Source organism: Harmonia axyridis, chromosome 1 (assembly GCF_914767665.1).
Source record: "Harmonia axyridis chromosome 1, icHarAxyr1.1, whole genome shotgun sequence".
Classification (NCBI taxonomy): domain Eukaryota; kingdom Metazoa; phylum Arthropoda; class Insecta; order Coleoptera; family Coccinellidae; genus Harmonia; species Harmonia axyridis.
In genome coordinates this window covers 5,737,079-5,760,589 of record NC_059501.1, presented here as the reverse complement: position 1 = coordinate 5,760,589, position 23,511 = coordinate 5,737,079, and the positions used below count along the sequence as shown (strand labels likewise).

General features: G+C 36.1%; 1 protein-coding gene and 1 non-coding gene across 5 annotated transcripts in view; one reads left to right on the top strand and one right to left on the bottom strand.

Annotated features, from left to right (window-relative positions):
* Positions 1-23,511, bottom strand: part of LOC123685246 (homeobox protein abdominal-B) — a 135,290-nt gene that overhangs the window by 35,119 nt on the left and 76,660 nt on the right. The gene's annotated exons all lie outside the window — the stretch shown is intronic.
* Positions 4,802-4,873, top strand: Trnaq-uug. Its single transcript has one exon. It is a non-coding gene; the product is annotated as a tRNA-Gln (tRNA).

Genomic DNA, 23,511 nt, shown 5'->3' with positions numbered 1-23,511 from the left:
GAAATACACTCGAAATAGGCGGTCGGCCGTCGATTGAAGAAAAAGAACCGATTTGTATGTCCCACGGAGCGCGTAATAAAAGTTCTGGATCGGTGGGCGCGCACAGAGCTTTCCTTGTTCTTCGTCCCGCCATGTAAATGAGACTGATATCCGGGGACTCCCCCTCGCGGGTAAACGACAAACTATACGGCCTTTTTATAAAGTCGGTTTCGACGCCCACCGTCTCGATTAGGAGGAGACAGCGTTGCAAAAGTTATATACAAGGGCGTAAACTGGGTATATTATAATGCAACTTTATATATACGGTATCGCCAGATGGGACTTATATGGAGTCCGATGGGGGGAGGTGATTTTTTTGTCGGGTAATCGCGTCGATACCGGTAATCGAATTAGCCGGTTACCGAACGTGGGCATCGGTTATGATAATGCACCGTTCCTATGATAATGCACTTGGTGATGTCATTATCTGTTGATTCATGTCTCAAGGAATTGTCGCATATGTGGACGAAAAGTTACAAGACTGTATATAAAGTGTAGGTGAATATATAGTTTTCGCACTTCACCCTGTGGAAAAATTTTGTTAAAATCTAATTGAACTTTCGTATTTTGGCCTCCTGAACAAAAAATCCAAATGAAATTTTGGGCGATCTCGACTAGTTTCGTAGATATGGCCCCTCAAAGTTAGAAATATGGGGTTTTTCTTCATCAAATTCAATTCAAATTCATTCCTTTCTTTTATCAGCACAATATACTTTTTCTAATTCAACAATTTCCAATAGTTTCAACACATTTTCGCGAAAAAATCACCTGTAAATCAACAAATAATCATCCTTCTTATAAACCTCACAAAAATATGCCAATAATAAAGCAGACGACTCTGTCGTCTGCTGTTTGTGAAAATGTGCTGAAACTATTCAAAATTGTTAATTTAGGATGTGTATGTATAATGTGCTGATGGAATTCGATCAAGAAAACATACAACCTCGTTTCTCTGACTTTGGGGGCTATATCTCCGAAGCAAGTTGAGATCGCCAAAAATTTCATGAGAATGTTTTGTTCAGGAGATCGAAATACGCGAGTTTCACTGAACAGAATGGAAAATCATGTATATTAATACATTTTTCAGTAATCTACAGTTCAGAAACTCGAAAAGATTCGACAGTGCTGTCAACTAAGTCTTCTAGTTGGACAACCAGACATGTAAACCCGGCCTAAGGACCTCGAATCAACTTGTAGCGCAACTTTGAAGACCCCCATAAACCTCTGGGATGTCTCTCTCTCAGCCGCGTCCGCGTAAAGGTTGACATGGAAGAAACAAAAAGGGGCTTTGTTGCAGGCATAAAAATAATTAAAAGCATATGTGTAAAATGTGGCGGTTCCGTCGTTATTTATGGCATTGCCAGCGCTTAGAGGATTCGGCCTGTAACCCCTTCGAATCGTAACGGACCCAGTAATGTCTTCTTCTGGCGGCTCAGCCCGACTTTGAAGTCCAATAATAATTCATTAGGTATGTTATGGATCGACGTGTAACAATGTCTCGAAAATAGCCAGGACCGATTCGTTCCGAGGTTGTGTCTTGCTTTTGTCGGAGCTGGGGGTCCCCACAAGATGGAGACGGGGAAAGAATACCAATTTAACAATATTCCGAATAAGTTCTCATGGCAGGATGAATAAATGTTCACCCTATGTCGTTAGATTATGAAGAAAATACTGATTACCTTATGGGTGAAATTTAAATTATTCTTTTGATGAACAATCCGTTGTTAACATGGGAGATTTTTTTTTGGAGGTTCAAATTTGTATACTGACATGGTTTTTACATTTTGAATATGCATTTTCACATCATATTTATCTTCAGTTGGAATCTCAAATTTATTGAACCCCAACATTTGAAATTTAAAATATCAAAATTTCATAACAAAGTCGTATATTTCGCTTTATATTATACTGAACCAATAGTGCACATAAATGCAATGAAAAAGTTCATTGTATTGATGAATTCAGTCATAATTTTTAAACCAAACAGAAACATAAATAGGTACAATGAAAAGTTTTGTTCATCTTATATATGATTTTTTCATTCATTGTATAAAGGAACATCATTAAACCCATGTTGGATTAATTATTCGATAGGTTGTACTTTGTATCAATGATATATTACAGTTCATTGAAATTGTCCAAAGCAGTTAAATTTAATATCTAAATCAACATGATTGAATCTGTTGTCATTGAACCAAAAGTGTACATTAATTCAAGAAAAAGTTCATTGTTTTGATGAATTCAGTAATTATTTTTTGACCGATAAAGAGAAACATTAATAGGATGAAAAGTCATTCGTAATATTGATGCATTTTTTCATTGTCTCAAGGAACAACTTCATTAAATCAATGAAAAGGTCATTATCACAATGTTTGGTTCATTATTCGATCTGTTGTACTTTGTATCAATAATGTATTACTGTTCATTGAAATTGTCCAAAGTTCTTCTATCCAGTGAATATTTCATCGAAACAATGAACTCTCAACATCAATTTCAGAATTGTGATATTGATGTACAGCGGTGAATAATATAAATATGAATAGGGGTAAACTTTAAGGAACGAAATTTTAATATATTAATGAAAATGAACATTGTATCAATGAAATCAAGTTGATGATTGCCATTCTTTAATACAATTGAAACAGTTTTTTCAGTGAAATGATACTCCATTCGAGATACCTAGTACGAAATGTAAATATTCACGCAGTAAAAAATTTCCACTCTTTCATCAAACGAGACAAAGCCTTTTCTCCTCAAAGCCGTTCCGAAAAACCCATCCTTTGTTGTTGCCGCGATAGAGATATCCGCATGCGATTCCATTTTCCGGAAACGTCGGACTAGATGGGGTTTTTCATTGTTCCCAAGTCGGACACCGACCCCTTCAACCCCCTCCTCCCAACCCGCTGCTGAACGAGCACGAAATTTTCGTCTCGACGATCTGCATCACAATAAAGGACAGACATCCAGTCTCCTTCATTACACAAGAAACTTTCCGGCCATTTAACCTCCAAGGGGCGCCTTTTAACCCTGCATAATTAATCAAATTATTCCCTTTGATCGTCGCCCGCCAGAGGCGTCCGCTGGGTGGGCACGTGACGGGATAAGGGGTGGGGAGATGAATTGGAATTGGGTTTAATGAGGGGAAAAGAGGGAGATTGTTTAGAAGTAGAGGGGGAAGACGTTGGTTTTTTGTTTCTTCGGAGAGATTGTGAAGGGGGTGAAAATGTGACACTGGAATTTTTTTTTTTTTTTTTGGGGGGTGTATGAACCAAATCCTGCGGACTTTTATCCTCTCCTCGAAAGGAAGATAATTAAATTTGTGGGAAAGTAAAATCAAGTCAAAGTTAATTTCTTCTTGTATACTCAATTAGAGAAATTTCGCCAATATCTCCGTACTGAAAACAAAAAATAATAATTTTGAAATGAAAAAATAAGAATTTTACGGATCGACCTTGAATTTAACCGAAGATCAAAATTCCCCTAGGAAATTTCTTGCAGGTAGGTTCCGCCATGCATCGAGTACAATAGGGAGGTATTCAAATTCGCAACCGTAATCTGTAAGAGGCCGGATCCCGAGTGCAATGTCATCTCGCAGGTCCACCAACAGCCGGGCGATAAATAAGCGATTATATTAAGCTCCAACCTTGTTGCAGTAAAGCCGTATTTATATTTGTGTAGGAAACGAACTGAGGTTCGATCTGGTTTTCATATTATGGACTGTCATATACGAATGGGAATGGCGTATATAATACTTTACTGAATAAGTTGATTTTCCATTTATTCGCCAACATTGTCGTCTTTTAAAGTGATACATTTACTCCAATGCTCATTTAATATCTAAATTTTCAATATATTTTCTGTATAATAATTCATCTTTCTTTGCTATAGAAATGGGCTTGAACATCGACTATCACTCTTTCACTCTCTTTCCTTGGGGCATTCTTTTGATTTTTACAAAAAGCCAGTAATCACTGGGATCCAGATCTGGAAAATAAGCTGTTTGGTTTGGTCAGGCAGTTGGAAGTGCAATTCCTTCAATTTGAACAAGGTTTTCATCGATAAGTGACAAGAAACATTGTCATGTTGAAAAAAAAATTCTTGCACATTTGAGCATGTTTTTTATCGATTTCTGTAGTCAGACGTATACAGACAGACATAAATTACAATTAAAAATTGCTGACCATGCATTTTTCGAGCGCAGATCAATAACTTTTTCATCCCAAAAGTGATCACATAGCTTTTATTACCGTTTTTAGACTCTTAATATTGAACAAAAAAAATTATCAATCATCTTTTTCACCTTTTCATTAAATCTATCAGTCCTATTTATGTTTCTACCGACTACCTATGTATGCATGTACATATTATGTCAGCTAGGTATCTAGATCTAAAGAGCGTCCTATAACCCTAATAACGAAGGTATCTAACAGCTTCAAGGCATCGAGTGCATCAGAATAATAAAACTGATTTTTTTATGACTTCAAATGTTCATGAGTACCCACATCTATTTTTCATCTCAACTGTTTCCTTCGAAATAGTTATTTGGGACTCAAACTCCTACACAATGAGACTAATACCATAAACTTCCAACCAGCCATTCACAACAGATATACCTATCGACTCCAACTAATCCAACAAATATACTCATCAACATTAATAACACGCTTATTTTTAAAACATTGTCTTCACTTTTTGCTGATAGTCCTATCAACTAGTTCATCTTGTAGATCAGATGCCTTTCCAAGGCCAATGTAGATGTACAGGTTCCATGGTGTAATGGTTAGCACTCTGGACTTTGAATCCAGCGATCCGAGTTCAAATCTCGGTGGAACCTACATTTTTTCGACTTGGAATTAGGTTTTTTTTAGAATCATATTAGAAATTATAGTCCAATAAGTCCTTTCATCGATGAAATATTTTTTAATCTTGAATTTTGCCCAGACTTTCACCGACAATAACTCGATAATTAACAAGATGAAAGACAGTTCATATTTTTTTTTAATGGCCGTCGATGAACAAAACACAAACTTGCCGGACGCAATCAGCCAAACAGGCCTTATCGCAGCCCCATCTTATGCACACCTCACCCGCACCATCTCATACAGACCGCTGGTCACTTCGAGCCGGATCCCCCCTCCCTCTAGGCGTAGATAAACCGCGTTGTTCTATCCTAGATAACAAGATTTATGCACACCTCTCCGCCATCCTGCGATCCTAATACGAAATATATTCTGGATGCAATATATATCAATTCAAAAACCCATTTGTTTATTTATCCAACTTATTGTAAATGCGTCCTCGTCTAGAGCGAGAGGGATATATATGGCCCGCCGAATTTGGCAAGGTGAAAACGAGGTTCCTATCGAAGTGTCGCGGGCTAAACGGTTTGGCAACTATTAGATTTGTTTGGGTGATTTTTGGTGGAGAAATGTCGGTTTTTATTCGGTAATTCGATCAATTATCAATGTAGGTCGATTGTAATCAGTGGGAATAATTGCAAAAAATCAATCAAAACTAATCAATTAATTATTACAAAGATACGGATCAATCAATACCAACATACGAAAACGCATAAACTTTTTCACCCAAACAAATCAGGCTTTTTTGCAGGTTTTTACAGCGTTTCTCGTTGGAAATATACGAGTGAAGCGTCCTATCTACGAGACCGGGATGCAGTTGCAACTGCAACGATCCGATAAGTGCATTTAAAACGGCAAAGTAACGAGAGTTTGTACCGAGTACACCGGCATTTCATATTGTAATAGATCTATGACTACATACGCTGCAACAGGGCCGCAGGAAGGCGAGGAGGTGGTTCGAGATGCCTTGTGGCCGGGTCTGTACACGCGTGACGTCACCATCGTCGAGCCATCGCGGTCACGTGATATCGTCAGCCAACGCTCGGCGGCCGAGTCATCGACTCGGTAGATTATCATGAGCGTAGCGCGCATGAGCTGGATTAAGTAAGCGCTGCGACCAATCGCTGATTGACTTTAAAGTCAAGGCTGATTGAGGTTAAGTCGGTTCGTTTTCAGCAAGTGGGATTTCTGGAAAATTGGTTATGTTTGAGATTTTTTCGCGGGTGAAATTTTGAGGAAGTGATCCTTTATTCGAGAATTAAATGAAAAAATTCGATTTATGGAAGATGCTTGCCTGTATTATACCTTACATTCTAGAAAATCTTCACCGAGAGAAGAATTTTGTCTACTCTTATGTAATTAAAAGGTTTTTCAATACGAATGATACAATTTTAAAATAGCAACCAAAGCAGGCGTTGGGAATGAAAGAGTGAAGCTACCGTTTCAAGCACTTCTATTTGAGGGGCGGCAATTTGGCCCAGTTTGCTGGCTGCCTTTTCATATTTCATCCTTGATTCTTAAGAACAACATAAGGTTGTTCTACTCCGTAAAATTTGTCAACATTCCTTGCAATGAAAAACTCCAAACCGCCTTTACTAAGCCGTCTGTATAATAAAAAACACATGGCAGCTGTCGATTATAATAAGAAAAAATGCTCAGTTTCTATGAAATTAACGAAAAGAAGAATGACAAACACTTTTTCTCGATTGAAAAAAAAACTGAATAACGATAATTTAACCAAAATGTTCATCCTGTGTTAACAGACTGTCTTTCATATTTGACCTCCAAATAGTACCTAGAAGTGTCATCGAATGCTCTCAAATACCCATGGTGAGGCCGCTATTAATAAAAGAAAAAGCCGAGAGTGGTTTCAACGCTTCAAGAACGGTGATTTTGTCGTCGAAACCAGCATGACGGTGGAAAAGAGAAGGTTTTCGAATATACATAATTGAAGGCATTACTTGATCAAGACTCGTGTCAAACGCAAGAAGAATTGGCAAGATCATTGGGAGTGACGCAACAAGCCATTTCAAAACACCTGAGGGTTATGGGAATGCTTTAGAAACAAGGAAATTGGGTGCAGTGCGAGTTGAAGCCGAAAGTTGTTGAAAGGCGTTTGTTTGCTTGTACACAGCTGCTTGCAAGGCAAAGACGGAAGGGATTTCTGTGTCGCATTGTGACTGGAGACAAAAATGGGTTCATTATAATAATTCCATGCGCAGAAAATCATGGGGATATCCCGGCCATGCTTCCACGTCGACGGCCAAACCGAATATAAAAGGTTGCAAGGTCATGCTCAGTATTTGGTGGGACCAGCTCGGCGTTGTTTATTATGAGTTGTTAAAACCGACTGAAACAATCACAGGCGATCGTTATCGAATGCAATTAATGCGTTTGAGCCGAGCATTGAAAGACAAACGGCCGCAATACATCGAGAGACATAAAAAAGTCATTTTACACCATGAAAATGCTCGACTTCATGTTGCGAAAGTGGTCGAGACATACTTGGAAACGTTGAAATGAGAATTCCTACCCCACTCGCTGTATTCTCCAGACGTTACTCCCTCGGATTATTGCTTGTTTCGATCAATGGCACACCGCCTGGCTGACCAGCACTTCCGGTCTTATGAAGGAGTAAAAAGTTGGATCGTTTCGTGGATCGCTTCAAAAGATGACCAGTTTTTCAACGCGGGATTCGTACGCTGCCCGGAAGATGGGAGAATGTAGTGGCCAGCGATGGACAATACTTTGAATCATAGATGTATAACTATTTTTCTACAATAAAGCCTCGAATTTCGGAAAAAAAACGGCGGAAGCAAAGTTGTAGCTACGCCCATGAAGTTATCACGAAAGCCATTTCCACATCTTCGATTCGAACGGGACAAGAGAGAACTTTCTCACCGTCTTCAAGAACACGAAAAGAAAGGTCGAAAAGGTCCGTTATCCTTGCGCGAAATAAAAATCGACAGAACAGATCCCCGTTATCGAAAATTACCCGAGTCTTACTCCCCTCCCCGCCCGTACACCCCTTCGGCACCTGAACCGTTCCTTTTTTTCGATTGTAAAAGTCCGAGATAAAAATCCGGCATTCCAATTAGGCCCAGATCTCAGCAGGCCGTGCTGCCGTAGGTACGGCATCGGGCTCGTATCAATTATTTTCTTTATTGCTCGGTGCAGCCGGGGCCCGTTCTTCTCGAATAATTATTGCAATAAAGTGCAACAGTCGATCGAACGGCTCCGCAGGTCGGGTTGTTGGAACGAACGCGGTGAGAGAGAAAAAAAAAAATTAAATAAGCGCGGTATTTCGCAAACGAGAGGTTTAGCCGTCTGAAACTTGCCAATCAGGTTCTGGTGTAATAGATTCGTATGCTGGTGGTAACGATGGAGGCGACTTGGAGTCGCGCGCATGCTCAGAGAGGTACTAGAGGGTCTTTTTTTTATTGGGAACTACTAGAAATAGGGAAATAGCGAAAAACTTCAAACCTTGAGTTCGTGCTTAGAGATGACTTTCTACAACTAATCAAGGAAGGAAATATGGAAGGCAAAGAGGCAAAAAGAGGTATGGCCTAGATTTTCAGTGACTGATAAGGAAGGCACATTCTAGGAAAAATATGCTGAAGTCATCGCCAACTTCCACTAAAAGACGAGACCTAAAGAAGGCAACGACATGGTTTTGCGTTTTTTTTCTGATTGTTGGGGTGGTTTGCCCCATAGTGGTTTAAAATAATTGATATTTTCACTTGATGTTTACAAACAATTAGATTTGTATAATGCATAGATATTTTCAGACGAAAAAATATACAATTCCATTCTAAAATTCTTTTGAATGAGTATCGTGAATCCGTTTTGTAACTCTATTATTCTTTGATGAATTTCCCCCTTGAACAAAGCTGTCAAAGAAAAGTATCTTCAATGTGATTACATTGAAGTATTTATAAGTTACTGTATCTTAGTTCCTTTCATTTTTTTCCAATATTTAAAAAGATATCGCCGATATAATACTATTTTAGAGTATCTTGCACCAACTCTACCCTCAAAAAACCACATAAATGTATACAGATATATAAGTCGGTTTTGTGGTCAACGAATTATTACATATTTTTCATTAACTCTTCTCGAATTTTCTATAGTTCTGTTCATGCGATCAACATTTAAATTTTATATGAAGCTTGAAATTGTTATTTTATGTATTGCATGAATTGAGCAAAATGTTCCTTCAGATATTATGTAATATTATAACAAGTTGTGGGACTTTTTTCTTGTTAATTCTTAGCTGCGAAAGATGCGTGCCATATTTTTCGAACATAGAGATTGAAATATTAGGTTGAAGGACGATACATTTAATGTTGTTTGAGAAGTAGAAAAAAACGAGTTTCGTGAATTGATGACACACTGTTTTTCTATGGAAAAAATATTCTTCAAGCAAAGTAATCGCTAAATGAGTGTTATACTACTCTTCACCATCGAAAAAAGGTTAAAAAGTGCCCCAGGAGAAGAAATTGTGAATGCCGAGGTTGGAAACTATTTCGAAAGCAGAGAAGAATCTTTCTACAGAAAATATATTGAAAAGTCAGAGAAGCGTTAGAATACATGTATCACTCTTGAAGGTGACTTATGTAGGTATACGATTGAAGTCGAATTTGCAAGAAAAACTGCGTTTTTGGTGGTAAGACCCGGAACTCATTGAGCAAAGAGTAAAAACCGTAATCGTAAACTATTTAACACCGAAATTGATTTAATCAAATTTTATTTCATGTGAAAGTTTGGAATCAAATAAAACCAATTATGGGCTTTCTCAATTCTGTATGGTTTCATTTTTACCAATGTTATTTTTTCTTCATTATTTGCTACTCTCCTAACTACAGGTAAGTATAGGTATTCCTACAAAATTGTCAAACGATCCAGCTTTTTTTTTATTTAAAAAAAAGCGGCAAAATTTTCATTTGACATAAAATATGTATAGGTACGAAGTTTCTGAAGCTATTGAGCTTACATAACCGAAACATTTTATATTCAACAAATTAACACTTAATTGGATATACCTATGTAGAATACTAGTTTTCAGATTGTTCTCCACTAAATCTGAGATACATGAGTTTAGGAATTAAAGTGCTCATATATCATTTCGCACACCACAAATTTCCAAATTCCAAATTAAATAAAAAATTATGTATGCACTTGAAGAAAAATCTAGAATTTTTTTTATTGAATTCTCAAAATCGAAGAGAAAATCCCAACACAGAAATTTCTTCCACAAATACATCAATACATGCCATTCCAAACTGCAGTGCCATAAACATTTCTCCCTAGAAAACCAACAACTACAACCCGGTGAAATTTCAAACAGCCCCAAAATCAACAACCTGCACCCTCGCAAAAAAAAAAACAATAGGTACCAAATCGTGAAAGACCGTGAAACCATAAAACCTCAACCCGTTCTTCCGTTGATACGCAACAGTAACACCCGTGACAAACCGATACCTGACGCGACAGTAGTCGCAAAGAAATCCGAGGATATGACCCAATTTTTTTTTGCAGAAGGGCGGATTATACTGCACCCTCATCCGCCTCGAAGCGTAGATTTCCCTCTATCCCCGGCGATGTATAACCGAAATAAAGCATTTAAATGCATGGAAGAATTTACAGCTACCCCCTACGGGGGGTTTAGAATGAACGAGGGGCATGCAAAAAAAAAATTAGAAAGTTCGACGTTTTTGGGTGGGTTGCGGTTTTGTATCGGTTTGGTGATGGGGTTGAATTTGTTGTTTCAGTCGGATTTAGAAGTAGTTCGTGTGTAAACCGCGGTTGAAACTCAACAAATTGAATTATGTGCAGTAAAGACACTATAAAATCGACGATACGCAGTGGTGATTCTATAAATTGAATATAAACGAGTAGTTCAAATCCATCTTCTTGGTTTTGATGATATCCAGACGGAAAATGTTATATCTTGTGTGAAATGTGGCTGCAGTGAGAGGAAATAGAATAAAATACCTATATAGTGACACTTTTAGGCTTGGATGATGTAAAGGTAAAGTAATTTAATTATAATGCAATTTGTCTAATAGCCTAGTTATTATCAACCGCTTGTTTTTCGTCGGTGAAAATGTTTAATTAAGAATACCTTATTTGGATATCATCGATACTGCCATAAAATTATTAGAGCAGTTAGAAGCAAAAACCTCAAGCTATTTTACAAAAGATCCCTTATCACCTACGCAAGTAATAAACCAATCGATTTCGGTTCATTTCAACAATAAGTTTATGCCTAGATTGTTCTGCGTAAATAGAGCGTTTATAACAATTAAATATTTTTCAACAGGAGGTATCGTTTGAAATGATTAAATCCGTCTGTTATACAATTTACAGTATGAGGAAGAAATAATTCCTAACAACAGAACTTGGCATAATACAGTCAAAAAGACAAACATATGCCTAGTTGTGACATAAGATCAAATGCATGTTACATACAATATTTGAATAGTTTTAAACAATAATTTCTAACGTTTCTCCAAACATCCTTATTTCAAGGGGAATTTTAAATTATTTAATTCAGACGATAGATATTGAAATGAAGATGATATTATATCAAATAAATTGCATCTTTCACTAATATCGTACAAAACAATGAATGTGATAGAAAATATGTGAAAAAGGCAGATGTTTGAAACAATCTAATATAAAAACGAACTCAAAATCACACCGATTTCAATATCGATCTTAGTTGTCACCACAAAACACTGTAGGAAAATGGCATATGAGTGCAACGAACTTTTTATTGTACCAGCACATTCATTAAAGAACCAGTTTTTCACCGAATATAACTCAATAAAACTGTCGTTTATGCAACAAGTGAGACATTCGTACGTTACGTAGAATGCAATCAACAATTTGTGCTCAAGGCACATGCAATACTAGTTTAAAATTTAATACAACAATTTAATTGCACAAATGCATTAATGAAACAGATTTTTTTATTGATGATGTGTCAATAAAACTTTGTTTTCTGCAAAAAAAATAGTCACTTATGCGGTTATGATAGAAAGTTGATATTTATTGCACTCGATGCATAATGCAAGTAACAATGCTCATAGAAATTGTATACAATTCTCTTCATTGATATAGCTCAATAAAACAGTGTCCTTTGCAAAAAATAGTCCCCTATGCGGTAATGATAGAAAGTAGGTATTTATTGCACTCGATGCATAATACAACTATCAATGCTCACAGAAATTGTATCCAATACTCCTCATTGAATATAGCTCAATAAAACATTGTCCTCTGCACTTACTTACTTATGCGGTAACGACATAAAGTAGGTAATTATTGCACGCTACGCATAATGCAACTCACAATGCTCACAGAAATTGTATTCAATACTCTTCATTGAATATAGCTCAATAAAACATTGTCCTCTGCATCAAATTGTCACTTATGCGGTAATGACATGAAGTATTATTGCACGCAACGCATAATGCAACTTACAATGCTTCCAAAAATTGTATACGATTCTCTTTATTTAATATATACCAATAAAACTTTGTTCCCTGCAAAATAGTCACTTATGACAGAAAGTAGGTATTTATTGCACTCGACGCATAATGCAACCAAAAACGTTGTATACAATCAATAGTCGTACGTAAGTTATGCAGTTCCACAAAAAATATGACGTCTTTCTGAACTTTTATGTTTGTTATGACCACTAAACACCGTAGTAGAATGACTGATGAGTGCAATAAAAGTTTTATTGCACCAGGGCAATCAATAAAGTGCCACTGGAACACTTTGATTTTTCGGTAAGTCAAAATTGCGTTTAGAGCAAAAATAGTTCATTCCACGTGACGTCGAAGGTAAATATCAATGTCATATCAGTTTGAAACGTAATCAATTCTTGAAGAACACATACCCATTCAATATGAAAGTTTACATTCGTCCTGATCACAAAGCGTCGTAGTAGACTGACAGATGAGTGCAATAAAATTTTTATTGCACTAGTAAAACGGAGAACTAGCATTTTGAACGTGTTTAAAATGGAATAAACGTAGGGATTTCTCACGAACGTTCGGACGATCGTTGGACCGACAGTTCGGGCGGTACGACCCTGGCGATCGCGCGATTTCCAGAACCTCGGTAGTAACGATATAGTGAGTGATATTATTATCGTCGGCCTCGACTCGCCAAGAAACAGATTCCGAGTGGGCTTATTCTGACACAAATAGCATGGAGTTAGTGGACGCTAATGCTAATTTACAGCGATTGCATCCCGAGAATGGCCGGTTTATGCATTTATATATTTAAGCGGGGAAACTGAGGGGGCGGTGGGAAGGGGGGTTGGCTCGAGACGGGGCCTTAAATTTAAATAAAATGGTTGCATTTTGTTGCTTTGGCCGTTTACCGACGCTGCTCGGAAACTCGGCGGTCTTAATATGTTGGGAGATATTTATACGAGGTGATTCGGATTAGATGGACGACAGTGGGATTTAGAGAAAAACAATGTATGCATGTATTTGTTAACTGTGCGAAAAATTACTATACCTACTGATATGAATAGTTATTTTGAAAATTTTAAGTTTTGGGCTGGGTTCTAGTCACTTGAATAATTTTTGATCATTCAAATTTAGAATTATATATTTATATTTTTTTAAAAAAACAAGAATAACTCAACTGAACTAATTAATTACTCATCTAAGCTTTTCTGATATTATTTTCCATTCGATGTCTTTTTGTATTGATTTGAATCTTTCTTCAAACATTCCATTATATAGGGTGTTTTTTTCGAGGTATATAACTTTAAGTTGGCATTACTGTTCAAGATGGCGACCGATTTAACAGCTGTCAAGTGATTTATTCTCAGTTTGGTTTGGCAATTCATCATGAATAGACTCACGCCTGAACAACGCTTGCAAATAGTGCAATTTTATTTCGAAAATAATGGTTCTGTGCGGAATACGTGTCGCGCGATTTTTGTTTAGCGATGAAGCCGACTTCTGTTGATTGGCTACGTCAACAAACAAAACTGTCGCATTTGGAGTGAAGCTGATCCTCAAGTGTATGTCAAAACACCGTTTAATCGAGAAAAACTGATTGTTTGGTGCGCTTTATGGTCTGGTGGAATCATTGTTGCGTACTTCTTCAAAAACGATGATGGCCAGAACGTTACAGTCAATGGTGATCGGTATAGACCATTCAATTTCCTTCAATTTTTTACTTCTGCTTTTCTTTTATAATTGACGTCTTCTTCCAATTTTCTATACTGACGTCTCTGCTCTCATGTTTTCCGGCGATCGTCGATCAATGCTTTTTCCACCTTCGATGGTTTATCTTCATCTGTGTCATATCTATGCCTCATCTATCAAATTTTGGAATTTCTTTAAATCAAATTTTCCTTTTCGATACTTATTTTAAATTATATTACAAACTTTTGGCAAAATATAATTAGATAATTCTAATTTTGAATATATGATTTTGAGTCTGAAAAAAACTATAACACTACCTACCTAGGACGTCTGCTAGATTCACTAGCTTACTATGAAGTCAGTTCTTTTAAGTCTACAAATTACCAATAAAATACCGAAAAACATATAAATTCTTTCATTAACGGCTACAAATAAACACATCAGCATCGGTATCCCAGTGCACTCTGCCAAGTCAGAATTGGACGTGCTCGCAGGAAATCTGTCATAATGGCCGACTGTGTAATAGACGTCCGAAATTATCGTATATGCTAATAGCGCTAATACCTGCTAGGAATCCGGGCGAAGTGTTCTCGGAACGGTCCATTTCTTATATATATCTGGATTATCCCGCATTTCCCATGGTCTGCATCATCAAACCGAGAATCTCGTAAAACGCCCCTTAAATCTGATTTTAACGTCGGGATCAAGTTGGCAAATCCTACAAGAGATATTACCTCTTCGTTTTATCTGACGTCGTCTTGAATATGCATCACGTGATAAATATATGGATGTGGATTGTGGGTATATGTGATTTGAGCGCGTCCCATTTCGACGATTGCAGAAAAAAAATTGGGAAAACACTGGCGTGAAATCAGGAGGTTTCGCGCACTCGTAATTCATGCGCCCATTGCATTCTCTGGGATCACATGGGATAACAAACAAAAAGGAGAGATTCTTTCAAGAAAAAAGTACCATGAACAAGGCCCGCAAGTGCTTTGTTTTCAAGATACAGGGTGTTTCTTGTGGTCCTACTTTTTTATACAATTTCATGGAATCTTTTTGAATCATTGCTACAGATAGGAAAATTAGCAGCCAACTAACTTAATTTTCATGATATTTCAGATGAGGAGAATAAAGATTATTATGTTCCTGAGGAGTTACAGAGAATTGTTTGATTTTTTTTCTTGAAATCGATAGCAGATTCGAAGTTTCTCTTTATAATCTCAAAATTACCAGTGATCCACCAAAAAATACGACCCTGTAGATTTGAAATGGAAATTGACATATAACACTCTGAATATCTGCAGACCAAAACAACACCATTTTAGTAATTTGTATGAAAGTATCCCTGACGAAGTGAAAAAGCTAAGGAATTCCATACTTTTGACCAAGAAATCAAAACGATTGATTTTATCAGAGTAAACTGATGTCAAGGTAACCTGAAAAAAACCCCATACCCTATTCTGATTAATTAAAATAATAGTTCCTATTTGTTTTACTAGACAGCAAAGCAGTAGCGAGGCAAGGAATTCAGCCAAGGCAGACAATCTACTTTGCTGCCGAGTTGCACATATATTTTTTTTTCTATTGTTTATGATGATATATGTAGGATATTGTATTTTCAAATTATTACAATTCCCACAATCTTTTTATTTCTTCTGAAGGGATGAATTAAAACGAAATTTGATAGAAATCGCAATTGTTGGAAGGGTTGGTTGTTATGGAAATGTATATGTACCTTCATAATAATTATAGTTTGACAACTTAGAAATATCTGATACCTAGTTTTCTGGAAAAATATCGGATATATTCATAATACGGACAGTGATAGCGACTCAGAAGTACCAGAAATAAGGGAGGTGGCGAGAAATATTGATTCCCAGAAAATGTCGAATGTTTTATTCTCAATGAGAATAATAATCATTTTACGGTCTAGGCAGGAAAGTTGTTACTTTGCTGCCTAGGCAAGAAAAGTATTATCTTGCTGATTAGTATGTGTCTGCAATTAATATATGCTGTCAATCGGAGGACAAAAATTACATAATTGTATTCCCGACGAAGGGGAAAACTTGAACCTTCATACCTACTTCTCTTCAAGAAATTAAAACGATTGATTGTATCAGATAAAAACTGTCAGATTACCAAAAAAAATCCTCATATCCTGTTCTGATTGATTTGAATAAAAAAAATTGTTTGTGCCGAAGGCATAATCTTTTTATTCCGAATTACTTCAAGAATATAGGCTCTTTCGCATGAATTGTTTAGAATCCGGCACCAAACAACTCCCCTAAGAATCAGGTGCAATATATCGTTGTTAAAAATTTGTAGTAACTGTGTAAATATTGAAGTCGCCCAATAAATACATTCTATTCCAAGATTACCATAAAAATCGCCGAACCGTCTAAAAACGTCACATGTACATTGTGACCCGATTTTTCCCATGAGACGCGTTCCCCAAACAGAGTTATCAAAAATAAACACCCCCGTGTTGACTGACTGATACCCGAACCACGCCACCACTACACAAATCACTCACCTCAATGCCGATCGTGTTTTTCGTTCGACCTACTCTTTTTTCCCTCGTAAAACATAAAACGCAACGTCGACCATCTCGCGTTAGTCCTCGCCCACTTGGCTTAAGGGCCTTTGTGGACTAATAATAGCCAGAAACTGCACGGAGCAAGAAAAAAAAAATAACAAACGTTCGGATTGCGTGAATAGAGACGACACAGACTTATATTACGTAGAAATATTCGGAGTGGAGAACACAGGGATTCCTGGAACGTAATGGCGTGTTCTCTTTCTGTCGAGGTTCTGCTGGCATGTTTCATTCGCCCCATTTATCTTTATCTCGTCTGGACCCCGAGATGCTGTGCGAGATGCAACGTCTGTGTAATCCGGGAATCGTGCTTTCTCGTCCGTTTTCTTCTCGTGTGAGAGATGGGATTTTTTTTGGATCGGCACGCGATTCCGTGGGAATTCGAGCTTTGGCAAACGCGATTTATGTGCGACCATCGGAGAAACGAAACAGTCGATGAATTAGAGATGGACGCCAAAAGGTCGGGGAATGGGCTAGATTCAAAAACTAATAGTATCAAAGGAAAATATATATATGTTAAAAGAACTCTAAAAGATTACTCTATTTCTATTCAAACATTGGTCCTAATACATATAATATTTCCAATAAAATAAAAGTATAAAATACGGCATTTATTTTAATAAACAAAAAGGGAGTTACATCACACGAGGGAATAATAGGAGCCATTTTATTGAAAAAAAAATTGTCAGGAAATTTCACAGTATAATTAGTTGTAGATGAAGTTGAGTATATTCTTCTTTATATGCGACCGTAAAGTAATGAACATATATAGAGGGAGTATACGTAATTTTTACATGTTCCCAACATGGTTAGATTACGTTGTCGGATTGTGATATATTTTCAAATCCACAATTTTACAATATCGTTTTGAATGCATATTATGTTGAATGAAATATATTTATTTGAATAATTCCCGATTAAATAAGCAAGTTTGAATATTTGGAATCCGATATTCCTCCTAATTTATAATAAGAAGAATGTTTATTATTTTCTGTATCTACCTGCTGAAGTCCGTCGTTTGGCGCGCTTGAAATTTGTTTCCTGAATTTCTAATACATTTAGGTATTTATTTCCATATATTTTGAGTTGATTTAAACAGTTGATTCACTATAGGACATAAGAAGGGCGTTCTTCGTGAAGAAATTCGCGAATTGAGTGAAATATCGTATCACTGATATGTTTCCATTTCCGCGCGCTTCATGTCAAATTTGATAGTTCATGTTGGGGACAAAATTTGCTTACTGAAAATGACGTATGCTCCCTCTATCTATGTTTATTACTCTGAGGGTAATACGAATTTCCTTAATAGCAGAAACAATTAATTGATGACTGACAACCAATAATATTTTTTTTTTATATTTCAAGCAGGTACCTTTGTAGATAGATTTTTTTCATTATTTTTGATAATTGAGCTATATCATCGTCTAAAACAAATTTCCCTACAACTGCTATGAAGAGTAGCGTATTCTTCATAGCTTACTCAATTTCAAAACTATGTATTGCTCATACTGTGGGAAATATTATTTCTCACGGCACTTTGCCCACACCTCGCTTGGTAGACCAATGAAATTGGACTTTTGAATCGTTTCTAGGGAAACGCAATAAATTAGCACATACTGTCAACGACGGTCAGAATCGACAAAAATCATTTGAAAACTTCTATCCTGTCATCACTTTTGAAAAACTTCCTTTGAGAAGAATACGATCTATATGGACAATATTATTTTAAACTAAGGCATCCTTGAGAACCTTGAGAATGATGTTATCACATTTAAGTTCAATATTCATAAAATGTGGTAGCTCCAACCGCAAATATAACTAACACTAAGTTTTCACATAATCAACTTTCACCAGCTAAAGAGACTAGAAAAATTCCATCGCCTAGAATATAAATTTTCTTTAGCTTAACCATAAAGCGTCAAAGAAGGTCCAAATCACTTTCCAAAATTACATTTTCCTATTTCGGTACTAACCTAATCTATCTAATCATACATTAACCAACAAAATGTTTCAGAACCCGTATAAGTAATGGATACTCAACAGCTGTCTGAGTGAAGGAACCCCACGACGTCTCTCGCTATTGTTACCCATTTTAAAACCGCCCAAAGCCAGTATGGCCTCTATAAGCAAGAGGATCGACGCCATTACAATTCCTCTGCACTGTTCAGTCCAGATATCAACGTTATTTAGTACAAGAATGCCGCGATAACCACTAATAAAGCACGGTGAGTAACGTAGTTTCGTTTGTTTTGGTAGATTCGGAGTTATTTTGAGGTGAATCACGCACAGATAAAGGTGGGTAAACATCCAGACTTAATTTTAGGTTAGCGTTGTTTGAAAGCTTTAGCGTCGGCCGAAGCTGTTTTTCGAACATGACGCTCTGGTTCTTTTAGAACGTGTATATTTCTGTATATACGTTTGAATTATGTCTGACTTTCAGATCAATCAACGGTCAATTCATTCCATTGAAAATTTCATTGAAAAATCTGCTGAAATACATCAAACAGTCTATTTTGAACTATAACGGGTAATTCTGTTGGAAAGTATGATAGTCAATGTTCTTCTTTATTTGTGAAATTCATCTTGAAATAGGAAATTTGATAGTATCTATTTTATAAATTACAGGATGAAAAATGAAACAAGTTCATACAATGTAGATAAAAATGTATAAATTGCTCTGATTCAGTTTAAGAATAGAAACGACAATATTCTTAATTATAAGGCTCCAGGAGAACGATGCATGGATACCTAATGTTTCATTTCATCAATGTATTATATGGCAAACTTACTTCTGATTTCAATATTTGATTTGATTTATCTATGCTAACAAATTCATATGTTACATAGGTATCAAAGTGAAAAATATCGTTGAAATATCTTCATTATTTTTTCCACGTAGAATCAGCCTCTTATGTTTCTCGCGCTCATTCATTAACACCCTGTATATTACATTTTTCCTATACACTAAACGTTGATACAAAATATCAGCACAATGTGCCTCAACATTTCGAACTTCTAGAATAGTTATTTGTTTCACTAGGCAGCAAAGTAGTAGATTGACTGCCGCGGCTGATAGTTCATAGTCGAACGCAGCGAGGCCTGGAATTCAGCAGTCAATCGGAGAAAAAATACTAATTACTGAATGTTTTGAGTTATTAATGAAACATAATTTTGAACAACGAATCATGAAAATTTTAGTTTAGTAGGTCTTTTTTTTCGAAACTTATTGTGACTGTAGACAGATATCCTGAACCACATATTACTAGAATTATTATAGACGCACTGCAGAAACGAGCACGAAAAACCACATAAAAAGCGGTACCATTATCAAGCTTGAATATATTAATTATCTTTGTTCTTGGTAAAATCATTCGATAATTAATGCACTTTTATAAAAATGCATTCCACGCAATACTTGGTGCATGATTTTTCTCATCGCGATGACGAAATCAATAAGTCTCAAAAGTATCCAGTCATTAAATACGTATATATTCATTACATACGCAATACACCTTCGATCATTGGAAAAATATTGCAACCTACTGCTTTCCAGAATTTTTCAACTAGTTATTTTCATCGGCCTTATAAGTATCATTTGTGCGGCCGTCCTTTTGACCGTTGAAGACCATAAACAATGTGGGTCATTGCGTAAATCACATGGCCACCGTTGCGTTCCTTCAGATCGGCAACAAGAAAATACAATGCAGCCCATTCAAGTCCATAATGAGCAAATTGCCAATAAATTTCTGTTCTTGTTAAATGATTAATAAAAGTCGACAAGAACAAATTGCCAACTAATTGTTGGAACGTTCAATGCTGTATAATCGATCAATTAGAAGTTACAGTTTGTTCTGGGGAAAAAATGAACGTAGATTGAATCAATTAATTCGTGTGTGGGATTTTGATTTTGTATTGCTTTGTTTTTAGCCAAGAAGAATTGGATTATCGGTATGCGGCTATAAACGTTAGACGAAAAAATTAATTTCGCCTTTAATTACATAGAATGTCGGTATGAGGAACAGAGAACTGAACTGCTAATTTCAATCTGAAGCAATTTTACTATACGAGCTTGTTCCAGAACGGGAAATCATTTCTACCAAATGGCTGTAATTTTCGAGTTTTTAGACGAAAATGGTATCAATTGATTGAGTACGACGCATTAATGAAGACCTTGACGTAAAAATAAATCAACGGAATGTGCTATAGAGACGAATTACTCAATTGAATTTATAGAGTATTAAACATAGATAGAAGGAGTAAACGCAATTTTTACATGTCCCCAACATGGTTAAATTACGTTGTCGGATTGTGATATATTTTCAAATCCACAATTTAACTGAACCATTATGAATGTATATTTTATTGAAAGAAATAGATTTATTTGAGTGAATCTCAATCCAATATGCAAATTTGAATATTTGGAATCCGATATTTTTCCTAATTGTTGAATTTATAATGAGCAAAATATTTATTATTTTCTGTATCTACCTGCTGAAATCCAAGGTTTTGCAACTTTTGCTATCTTAGTGTAATCGGTTGTTTCACGTCGTTTGGCGCGTTTGAAGTTTGTTTTCTGAATTACGGATATATTTAGGTAATCATTTCAATATATTTTGAGTAAATATGAAACGTTGATTCACGATGGGACATAATATCATTCATTCATTGTGAAGAAACTCGCGAATTGAGTGAAATATCGTATCACTGATATGTTTTCATTTCCGCGCGCTTCATGTTAAATTTGATAGTTCATGTTGGGGACAAAATTTGCTTACTGAAAATAACATATGCTCTCTCTATCTATGTTTATTACTTTGAGGGTGAGGTTCACCTATGAATGATATGCCAAATAATGAAGTGATCACAATCCGACAATGTAGTCGAACCATGTTGGGGACATGTAAAAATTGTGTATACCTACTCCCTCTATCTATGTTTATTACTCTATGACTTAACCTAATTGTAACTATATGAAAGTTTGAAAAAATCACCAAAGATAAGAATTTGAACAAGTAAGCAAAACTCCAGATCATAAGGGATTTTTTTATCTGAAATCGACTATACCCCTTAAGTCTTGTTATCAATAACCAGAATATCTGTATATACCTGATGGTTTTACCCGCTCATTACGATACATCCTCAAAAAATCCTATCTGCGAATAAAATTGCATATAATAAATGAAACCGATTGCAACCGATGACGCTCACCGAAAAAAAAAAAGATAAAATAAACGGACAATTTTAAAAATAACTCCACTTCTTAAAAGCCAACAAGTTCAACGCACCCGTGAGCACCTTCTTAAAAGTATCATTGCCGTGCCCGCGATAAGAACGTAGGATGGGTTCGTTGAATTCGGTCCTTCCGGAATTTACATCGAATTAAAATAAATCGCCACGATGCGATTATTTCATTTTTCATGGCTGACTACGCGACGGACGCAAGATTTGCAGTTTACGATAGAGATGTGTCGACTTGACCTATACTAACTCGAATTGTGTTATGTTCGAGTTAAATGGACTAGTTTTCATATTTTTGTTAAGGATTAATTCCAAAAATTTAAGTAAAATGAAACAAAAATGTGGAAAAATCATTGAAATATCTCTAGAAATGAAAAAGTTATGGGACTTTGAAGTACGTGTAAGTGTCGTGACGTCACACACTAGACGACTGGTATTCGCAGAGTGCTTACGATTTCATTGGTGTACAATCACTTGTGCCGTTCGTGTCGTGTTTTGTTCGTTACACGATGGCTGAAATAACTTACTATATACATAGATATAAATTACTTTTTTCTCTTTTTACTTTTTACTCCTCACATAAATATGTTTTGCCATTGATAGACTTCAACAACCAGTACTCAACTACAAACTGTTTATGAAACTTTGTAGTACGTGTAAGTGTCGTGACGTCACACACTAGACGACTGGTATTCGCAGAGTGCTTACGATTTCATTGGTGTACAATCACTTGTGCCGTTCGTGTCGTGTTTTGTTCGTTACACGATGGCTGAAATAACTTACTATATACATAGATATAAATTACTTTTTTCTCTTTTTACTTTTTACTCCTCACATAAATATGTTTTGCCATTGATAGACTTCAACAACCAGTACTCAACTACAAACTGTTTATGAAACGTTTTTCAAATGAATCATCATTATAAGTTGAACCATGATGAAGCAAACTCAAAAGTAGATACTTAAGAAAAGTTGAGAGATTGAAATTGTTTTTAGTGGAGAATATCGCAGTTTTTATGGATTTGTTTTAGATTAATTTCCGACATCCCCTGCATCACCTGCTTCTTGATTTCTCATTCCGATTTTTGTATGTTTTCACTATTTTATGAATTTAATTTTTTTTTTTCGCAATTGAACTTGCCTAGTGTAATTTTTTTTTGTGAGTTCATATTATTAGGTACACTTGGACGAAGTTACACAACACAAGCTTGGCTTAGGTGTCTCGTCCAAATATTGAACTTTGTTTGTATATTTACTTTCCTGAATAAATTGATTGATTGATTGATTACTTGAAAAGTTTAACTCCTTTTATTTTAGCACTGACATAAGATGGATTTGAAGAAAAAAACTCCATCCCTGCGAAGATATCTATTTTAGGCAAATTGTCACTTTGTCCTTTTACGAAGCTTTCTTCCATTATGGTGACATAAAAACAAAACTCGAGTTAAAACTACACTGTACAACTACAAACGGCGCGAGAGCCTTGGCGCGGCTAAGTATTTAAACGTAATTTATGGTGTAGCGATCACAGGCAAGTGCCGTGACGTGACAGACCAAAGACGTTCCGCGCTAAAATACGTAAATTTAAATAATCTATTTC